The sequence below is a fragment of the Medicago sativa genome, chromosome 3 (assembly GCF_051527215.1).
Source record: "Medicago sativa cultivar Bolivia chromosome 3, Bolivia_mono, whole genome shotgun sequence".
Lineage (NCBI taxonomy): Eukaryota > Viridiplantae > Streptophyta > Magnoliopsida > Fabales > Fabaceae > Medicago > Medicago sativa.
This window is the reverse complement of record NC_140751.1, coordinates 26,269,288-26,279,380: the sequence shown is the minus strand read 5'-3', so window position 1 is coordinate 26,279,380 and position 10,093 is coordinate 26,269,288. Positions and strand designations below refer to the sequence as shown.

At 37.8% G+C, this 10,093-nt stretch overlaps 1 pseudogene across 1 annotated transcript; it reads left to right on the top strand.

Moving 5' to 3' along the window:
- The first annotated feature begins 8,055 nt into the window (after positions 1 to 8,055).
- LOC146936746 (acetylglutamate kinase, chloroplastic pseudogene) lies at positions 8,056 to 9,233 on the top strand (annotated as a pseudogene). Its single transcript, XR_015030707.1, has one exon. The product of XR_015030707.1 is annotated as an acetylglutamate kinase, chloroplastic pseudogene (transcript).
- Positions 9,234 to 10,093: the final 860 nt, after the last annotated feature.

Below are 10,093 nucleotides of genomic sequence, written 5' to 3'. Positions count from 1 at the left end.
GAAAACTAGTATCAATAAATCCTTTAGGTTGCTCAACATAGACTTCCTCATTCAAGTACCCATTCAGAAAGGCACTCTTAACATCCATCTGAAACAGCTTAAATTTGAGAATACAAGATACACCTAGTAGTAATCTTATAGACTCCAGTCTAGCAACAGGAGCAAATGTCTCATCAAAATCCAGACCTTCTATCTGGGTGTAGCCTTGAGCTACTAGTCTTGCCTTATTTCTGGTCACAGTCCCATGTTCATCAGACTTGATCTTAAAGATCCACTTGGTGCCTATCACATTCACATCTTCAGGTCTTGGAACTAAGTCCCACACTTCACTTCTTTTGAACTGATTCAGTTCCTCTTGCATTGCTTCAATCCAGAGCTCATCTGGCAGAGCTTCTTTAACATTTTTAGGCTCAATCTTGGACACAAAGCAAGAGTTGGCAATGACCCCAACTGATCTTCTGGTAGTGACCCCTTCATCAGGATTTCCAATAACAAGGTCTTGGATGATCCTTCTGTACTCTTGTTGAAGGACCCTTCTTAGTGGACATTTGATCTGCCTCATTATCTTATTATCTTCATGTTCATCTTTCTCTAGTTCAGATTCAATCACCTGGGTAGGTGCATTAGTTTCCTGAGTAGGTGTTAGCCCATCATCATCAACATCCGGAACCTTTTCATCATCAATCACTACATTGATAGATTCCATCACAGATTCAGTTTTGGTGTTGTAGACCCTGTAGGCCCTGCAGTTAGTAGAATAGCCCAGAAAGATTCCTTCATCACTCTTAGGATCCAATCTCTATCAGATAAAATATAGCACTTGCTACCAAACACATGGAAATATTTAACAGTAGGTTTTCTTCCTTTCCAAAGTTCATAGAGTGTTGTAGTCGTACCAGTTCTCAGAGTCACCCTGTTGTGAATGTGGTAAGCTGTGTTCATGGCTTCAGCCCAGAAACGATATGGTAAGTGTTTAGCATCAAGCATGACTCTAGCAGATTCTTGAAGAGTCCTATTCTTCCTTTCCACCACACCATTTTGCTGAGGAGTTATAGGTTATGAAAATTCATGTTTAATTCCCTCTTCAGTACAGTATTCACTAAACCAAGTATTTTCAAATTCAGTTCCATGATCACTCCTGATTCTGACAATACCACACCCCTTTTCTCTTTGTAATTGTGTACACAACTCTTTAAACACATCAAAGGTATCTGATTTTTCTCTAATAAAATTTTCCCAAGTGAATCTAGAAAAATCATCAACAACTACAAGAGCATACCTCTTTCCACCTATGCTTTCAACTTGCATAGGTCCCATCAAATCCATGTGCAGAAGTTCAAGAACTTGAGAGGTTGTTTGATGTTCCAACCTTGGATGAGACATCCTCGTTTGTTTTCCAATCTGACATTCACCACATATGCTGCCTTTAACAATCTTCAGATCTGGTAAGCCTCTGATGACTTCAGATGATATGGCCTTCCTCATCCCTTTCAGATGCAAATGTCCCAACCTTTGATCCCACAGTTTGATCTCTTCCTCTTTGCTCAAGAGACATGTTGAGATGAATGATTCTACCTGAGATACCCATAAATAGCAATTGTCTTTGGATCTTGTACCTCTCATAAGAACTTCTCCTTTCTCATCTGAGATCTGACATTCTGGTGTGGTGAAGTTTACTCTCAGACCTAGATCACACAGCTGGCTAATGCTAATCAAGTTTGCAGTTAGTCCTCTGACTAGCAGCACATCATCAAGTCTTGGTAACCCATGTTTTATCAGGTTTCCAATTCCCACAACCTTTCCTTTAGCTCCATCACCAAATGTGACATAACTGGTAACATAAGGTCTTACATCCTCCAAATACGTTTCAACACCAGTCATATGTCTTGAACAACCACTATCAAAATACCAGTCTTCTTTAGATGATGCTCTAAGGGATGTATGAGTAATCAGACCAGCCTTGCTGTTTCTGTGGTTCCACCCATTCCTGGACAGATTCTGTTGGAAATGATTGAACTCACCTTTCAGCTTGAAGCAGTAGGGTCTGATGTGTCCCTTCTCTCTACAGTGATTTCAAACCCATATCTTTGATTTCTTCTTAGTCGGATGTTCCACGGAATGTTTGAACATTGACTCTGCTGACTTTATTCCAGTCTGTTCATCAATCTGGTTCAGTTGAAGATTCAAACTTGACAGTTCACCATTGAGCTCTGAGATATGAGCCAGATTATCAAACCTTTCATCCTGCAGTTGTGCAATCTCTCTTGCTTGCTCTTCAAGTTTCTGGGTTAGTTCACTGTTTTTGGCCATCAGGTCATGATAGGATATAGCAAGCTCTTCATAAGACATTTCTTCCTCACAAGACTCAGTGTCTGACATTATTCTACCAGCTAAGGCATAGACATGATTTGCAGATTCAGCTTTTACTTCATCATCTGAGTCATCCCCATCTGACCAAGACACAACCAAACTTTTCTTCTGTTTCTTCAGAAAAGTGACACACTCTGTTCTGATATGACCATAGCCTTCACATTCATGACATTGTACCCCTTTGTAGTGAGAATCTACTTCATCAGGTCTAGTCATCTTCTCTTTACTTGGTTGACTGTCAATGTTGGATCGGATGTTTTGCCCATTTGATCTGGACCTTCTGTCAAATCTTTTGAAGATCTTCTTGAACTGTCTCCCAAGTAGTGCCAGAGACTCTGCCATGTCTTCATCATCTTCAAAATTTGCTTGTGCATCATCAGAACTCATACTGGAAGTAAAGGCAATTCCCTTCCCCATTTTATCGGTCTTACTGTTTACAGTAATTTCAAAGTTTTGCAGTGAACCTATTAATTCATCAACCTTCAGGCTAGAAATGTCCAGAGCCTCCTCAATAGCTGTAACTTTCATGTCAAATCTCTTAGGTAGAGATCTGAGAATTTTCCTTACAAGCTTTTCATCAGAGATTTTCTCTCCAAGGGACTCAAACGAATTTGCAATGTCTAGGATATTTAAGTGATAATCCTGAATGCTCTCATCTTCTAACATTTTCAATTTCTCAAATTTAGTGGTAAGAAGTTGGATTTTAGCACTTTTTACCTTAGTTGTGCCTTCATGAGCAGTTTTGAGAATCTCCCAAGCATCCTTAGCCACAGTGCATTGCTTGTTCAATCTGAACATATTTTTGTCCACACCATTGAACATAGCATTCAAAGCTTTTGAGTTTCCAAGAGCCAATTCATCTTCATCAGCACTCCATTCTTCTTCAGGTTTCAACACATCAGTCCTGTTGCCATCAGCATCAAGTTGTACATGATGTTCCCAACCTCTCATAACTGCCTTCCATGTTTTGCTGTCAATAGATTTGAGAAAGGCACTCATGCGTGATTTCCAGTAATCATAGTTTGAGCCATCCAACAGAGGGGGCCTGTTAACAAATCCACCTTCCTTGTCCATGGTGCTAGAATAGAACTCCCTGGAGCTCACCCTAAAATAGGCAGGGTGCCTGCACTGATGCCAATTGAAATTCTAGCGCACTTGTTTTAATATGTTCTGTCAGATGTTTTAACGTTTGCGAAATTCCGATTAATGTTCCAACATCATGCGATAAACAGAAATAAAACAAGAAAATAAAGTGCAGAAAAGTAAAGAACACAGGAAGTTTGTTGACCCAGTTCAGCACAACACGCTTACATCTGGGGGCTACCATGCCAGGAAGGAAATCCACTAGTGTAGTCCTTATTCAATAGCTCTCAGCAAACTCCTCGTTTACACTATATGACCTAGGACCTACCCGTCTAGACTTCAACCTAGGAACTCCTAGATCTGAGATCCCATCTCACTATCCTAATGGTCAGTCACTGCCCCAGTGACCTATCATACCTCAAACACAACAAAATATAAGTTACCTTCCAACACAAACAACCAAACCTTGTTTCACAACTTCGGTTTGATGCACAAGAGTATCAATACTCACAAAACCAGTCCTGAACAAGTATCTAATCTCGACACAAGAAAGAACACACAATAGATTCTAGACTTGCATCACAAACGACACAAGAACAGAATACATGAAGACTCAAACCCTAAAGATCTAACTTTTAGAATGACGGCTTGAATGAGCAATTAGGTCTTGAAGTCTTCCTTTTATACTGAAGCAGCTTGGGCTAAGTAATTCATTGGGCGTAAGTAAACTTGCAGATCAGTTCAGCAAACCTGCAAAACAGAATCAGAGACAATTCTGGAAAGTCCTAATATGTCGGAACCTATTTAGAAACATTCCAAATCGTAACAAATATTTCCTAAAATAAAATATCTATTTTAGTAATATTCCACAACTGATTCTTATAAGATATGCGCGTTACTTGGTCAGTAAGTAAAGGAAATATGGTTTCCTTAAATGATAAACTACGCGCGTATAGATAAGGCAGAAACCCAGGCACACTGAACCGTGCCAGGATGTTGGAACATTGTATCCAACATCTTACAGAGTTGCCTAACCACATGCTGGAACATTGGTTCCAACTTACAGAACAAGGATATTTGTTTTAGCAACAATGCAACCAACACAAATACCCAACAGTAACTAAGAGGCGGTAACTCACCCCTACCTCCAACGGATACCTAACATCCACGTCATCGCCCCTACCCACTCTTCCGTTTGATGTCGTTGCGGAAATTCTTTGCGCACGCTGCCCGTAACACTCCCCGTGCAGCTTCGATGCCTTGGAAAGTCATTTTAGCGCCTCCATCTCATCGTAGGCTCTACATACTACTCAGGTGACTTGCTTCTCTTTGATTCTCCATTTTCATCAGTTTTTTCAACATCTATAGGGTTATGCTGACACAAATCAGCCACCCTATTCCCCAATCCCCTTTTGGCTCGATGATGCTTCTGCTCTTTTGTTGAACCCTTCAATTAGAAAACTCAACATATTACCTCCTTTGGAAAATCCACTCAAAAAATTTCTTCGTACTTTCTTTAGCTTTAGCTATGATAATTTCATTGATAATTATAAGTTTGTTGCTATTTCTTTCTTTATTGAAGGAAAAAGTAATGAAATTATAAAAATCATACTTTAGGTACAGATTCTTGGAGAAAATACAAGATTGTCCATATTCTTTCATTAATCACAGTTTAGGAGTATTTGTGAGTGGCACCGTTAATTGGTTGACATCTGATGCTTCAAAGAGTTATTGGCGTAAAATTGTTGCTCTTGATTTGGAGAAGGAGTCGTATCAAAATCTTTACCTGCCAGAGTTGGGGATGAATTTTACGAGCTTGCGAGTTTGATGGATTGCTTGTGTATCCTTGCAAATGTTGATATGTTTATGGATGTTTGGGTTATGAAGGAATATGGAAAAGATTCTTGTACTAAATTGTATAATGTTCCATACATAAGAGATAGCAGTTCACATGCCTCTCTAGAAATGTTATTTATTTATGAGGATGACCAAATGCTGAAAGATTTTCTTGAGTTGAGAAGTTTCAAATTGAAATTGGGTATGTACAATTCCAAAAATGGCTCTTTCAAGATTTCTGAGATTCAAAACATCAGTCGTCTGGTGGACCAAAAATTCTATGTTAAAAGTTTGATATCACGCTGTTCTTGATGTTGAGATTCTGACGCTATGCTATGTCACTTGAGCATGGGATTCAACACTAACATATATATGGTTAATTTCTATTTATGTTATCTATTTCATGCGTGTATTATTGGATTATTGTTAATTAGTGGTTAATGGAATCTTCAGGTTGGAAAAGTTTTGTTATTTTAAAATGCTTGTTAGTTTCATTTGTTGGTTTTCTCATCGTAAATTATATTTTAAATAGTTAAGAATCGTGCATTGCATTAGATGGTTTGTCATTTGATTTTCTAAATTTACATTATGATTTAGATGATATAATGTTCTTATTGTAGAAAAAAGATAATGTTCTTATTCCTGATTTAAATCTTGCACATGCATTACGAACTAAACTGAATATGTACAATTTATGGTAGTTGGGTGAGACCAGTTCCCTAAATTATTTTTACTTGGAAACAGTGTCAGAGTATTATAGAGAGTGATAATTAATGTGTGCACTTTTTTTTTTATCCATCTGTGAACAATGCTTGGTTGATGATACTAGAAAGGGATTGTGTGGCACTTCTCTATTACCATGGCCTTAAATCTGAATTTATCATTTGTATTTTATAAGCGATTGATTATGCGTGAATGAATTCTTATGAGAACTTGATCAAGTTTAATTGTTCTCTAAATTTTGATTCGGACCACCTATATGTAATAATATATAGTTTGAACCTGAACTCTAAATGCATTCTCATACTTTAAGCCCATTGCACATTTGGGGAAACAGTCTGAAGTTGGAAGGCATAGCCTTATGAGATTTAAAAATATATTAGATTATGGCACAGTTGTTATCTGTTTTTCGAGAATGAGTGAAACTCACTTTTCGATAAGGAGCACTTCTTGAAAGTATTCACTAGAAAATTTAGATAGTTTCAAGCATATCTTGGTTTACCAGTGCTAATTCGGTTACAAGCTAATTTGAAATGGAATAAACTGACCATCTTTTCATGCAAATGTAATTAGCTTAACTCAACTGGTGGTTGGTTTTCCTCTCATCTTGGAGTGTATGTGCCTCAAAAAGTGCATATTTACCTATGGATTCTCAAAGGCCTCACTTGTGAGGAGCCGCAGGCTGCGCAATTGTTTTGTTGTGGAGATTATCGAGAGCCTGAAATCCAACTTTGTTTTAACCAAAAGTCTTTATGATCTGGTTGATGTGCTTCAAAATGCAATGACTTTTGTGCATGAATTGAATGAATGCACACAGAGATGACACAAAAAGGGAAATTCACAGATTTCAGCATAACCAAAAGCCTTTGAAAATGGAAGGTAACAGAGCTTTTGATGATGCTGGTTGTTTTTCAAGAGGCTCAACATGTTGGGCTTTGTTGTTTTATGACCCTACTGCTGAATCAGTGCTTCTTGTGGCCTATAGACGGAAGTCCATTGAAGTTAGTAGAGTTATATCAGAAGCTTTAAAAACAAAGACTAAATGATGGCGGAAAACATTTGAAGGACCATTGTTTAAAGAAAATTTAGAGATTGAAAATGAAATATAATATAATTATAGGGAATAAAAACCTTTTTTGACAAGAGGAATAAATACTTATTTAACCCTATAAGTTTTGCATAATTTATTTGAAGAGATTTTAATTGGTGAAATTAGATAATAAATAATTTAGAATATTTTTTTTTGAAAGAAATAATTTAGAATATTATAGGAGAGACAAACCTTAAAAATTGTATGTTAGACATTTCTTAATTGTATTGTCTATTAAATTAAATATATACTGTAATTAATAGGTAAAAAAAAATTGGATATCTTTAAGAAATTTTGCCTAAAAATATTTTAGTATCTCAAATTTATCAGAAAGATAAATCAAGAGAAATTTTGGAAAGAGAAGAAACGATCACCCCCAAAATGGGGTAGACTGCCAAGCATATTAACCCTAAAGTGGATTTCTAACGTCTTCATTTATTAAACTCAAACACTATTCTCCCATCATAAATTTTTGTTACAAGACAATACTACAATTTTTGGTCACACTCTAAAAATTCTTGACAACACCCTGAAATTATGATATATATACCGTACCGTAATTTTTATCAAAATAATAAAAGGTTAAAAACTGTCCTCGTGAGTTTAGATCGGTTGGTTGGGACAATGCATAATAGTAGATCGGTTGGTTGGGACAATGCATAAAATATAAAATTAAAATATGCAAGGTCTGTGGTTCAGACCCCGGCCACTACCAAATAAAAAAAAAGTAAAAACTAAAAAATTGATTAATGTTTGTGGTGGTTTATGTGCCAACTGAGTTAATCTTCAATGTTTGTTTAACTTTGTTTAACAAAATAAAGGGAATCAAATCTTTTTGTTAATCAAAATTTGAGTTTTTTTAATAAAACTGCAGAATGGCACGTGGAAAATCAATTATATCCCCGTAAACCCTAGTGGTATTTGATTGTTTGAGTCATTCAGTACAAGTTGGGCTGGCAGTGCAAGCGTGCGTGTAACTGTAACGCTATGTTGGGAGGAGCTGCAAAAACCTTCCCAAACATCTTGGGAGCTCCACTCCCATTCATCTCATCAACCAAAACCAATATCAAAATCAAACGGCAACAAACCAACCTCTCTTTTCCATCCAATGGCTGTCGTTGCATATCTGCTTCAGCCGTGTCACCCGAGCCAGCATCTCCAGGTCAATTCCGAGTCGACATCCTATCTGAATCCCTTCCTTTCATCCAAAAATTCAGAGGCAAAACCATCGTCGTCAAATACGGCGGCGCCGCCATGAAGTCACCGGAGCTTCAAGCCTCCGTCATTAACGATCTCGTTCTCCTCTCATGTGTCAGTCTACGTCCTGTCATGGTTCACGGCGGTGGTCCTGAAATCAACCACTGGCTCGGCTGTCTCAACATTCAGCCCGTTTTCCGTGACGGCCTCCGTGTCACTGACGCTGAAACGATGGAGATCGTCTCCATGGTTCTCGGAAAAGTTAACAAAGACCTTGTTTCTTTAATCAACAAAGCCGGCGCCACCGCCACCACCGCCGCCGTCGGTCTCTCCGGCATGGACGGAAAACTCCTCACCGCACGTCCTAGTCCTATTTCCTCAAACCTAGGGTTCGTCGGCGAGGTCGCAAGAGTAGATCCGGCTGTTCTCCGGTCTCTCATCGACAGCGGACACATTCCGGTGGTTACATCTGTTGCGGCTGATGAATCTGGACAACAGTACAACATCAATGCGGATACGGTTGCCGGAGAATTGGCGGCGGCGTTAGGAGCGGAGAAATTGATACTGTTGACGGATGTGGCGGGGATATTGGAAGATCGGAATGATCCAGAGAGTTTGGTGAAGAAAATTGATATTAAAGGAGTGACTAAGATGATTGAAGATGGAATTATTGGTGGTGGAATGATTCCTAAGGTGAATTGTTGCATACGATCGCTAGCACAAGGGGTTAAAACTGCAAGTATTATTGATGGTACGGTTCCACACTCATTGTTACTTGAGATTTTAACTGATGAAGGTGCTGGAACCATGATCACTGGCTAATTTACTTGCAAAATTACTGTTTTTTTAGTTTTAAATTCAAGTTCTGTGTTCTCTTCGCAATGTTGATTGTACCTCAAGTTGTAGACTCAAAAATTAGGGATTTTGATCTTGAGTATTCATTGTTTCTCTCGATTGTTTCTGCCCATGCTTCATTGTTTCTATCGATTTAGGGAATGAATCTTATCAAGAGATTTTAAGCCTGACTATGGAGAGGTTAGTGAAGATAACTTCTTGACCTCGGGTGTATTGAGAGATTTTTAGGTCATGTTGTTTGGACAATTTTTTTTACCGTTTCTTACATGCCAGATCCTAGTAAATATTATATGTTTACCAAGGCCGTATATATTTTTGACAATCATCGTCAAGTGCTGCTTGAGTCTACAAGGGATTGGGATACGAAGTTGATTGTTTACAATTCTAGAAATAGTACTTTTAGATTTACTAACGTTCCAAACAAGAGTGCTTATAATCCAAGGAATGGTTCCCCCGAAGTATGCGTTGAGAAGTTAATATCACTTTGGTCTTGATGCTAGGATTTAGATGAGGGCTATGTCATTTGGTTATGAGATTCAAGTGCATCATGCTAGTTATTTTGTACTTGTTCTAATTAATGGTTACTTTATGAATTATTGTTAATTAATGGTCAATTGATTCTTCAGATTGAGAAGTTGTAGTTATTTTCCTTTTATTTGTTTGTTACATGGTTTGTGTTTCAATTGGATCCCATGCTTTATTTGTTTAACACACTTCCTTTATACTGTGATGTTAAGCGTTCTAAGAAAGATAGCAATGTTGAGACTTTAGAATCCAATAGACTATCCAATAGAATCCTTTGGTTTTTGATTTGGTGTGTTCACCACAAACCATGTTTCTATCAGTTCCTCATTCAACCCAAACCACTTTTGATTTTAAAAAAACTTATTGATATTTAATTGTTTGGATCTAATTGATATTTGTGACTGTTACTCCCTGTCC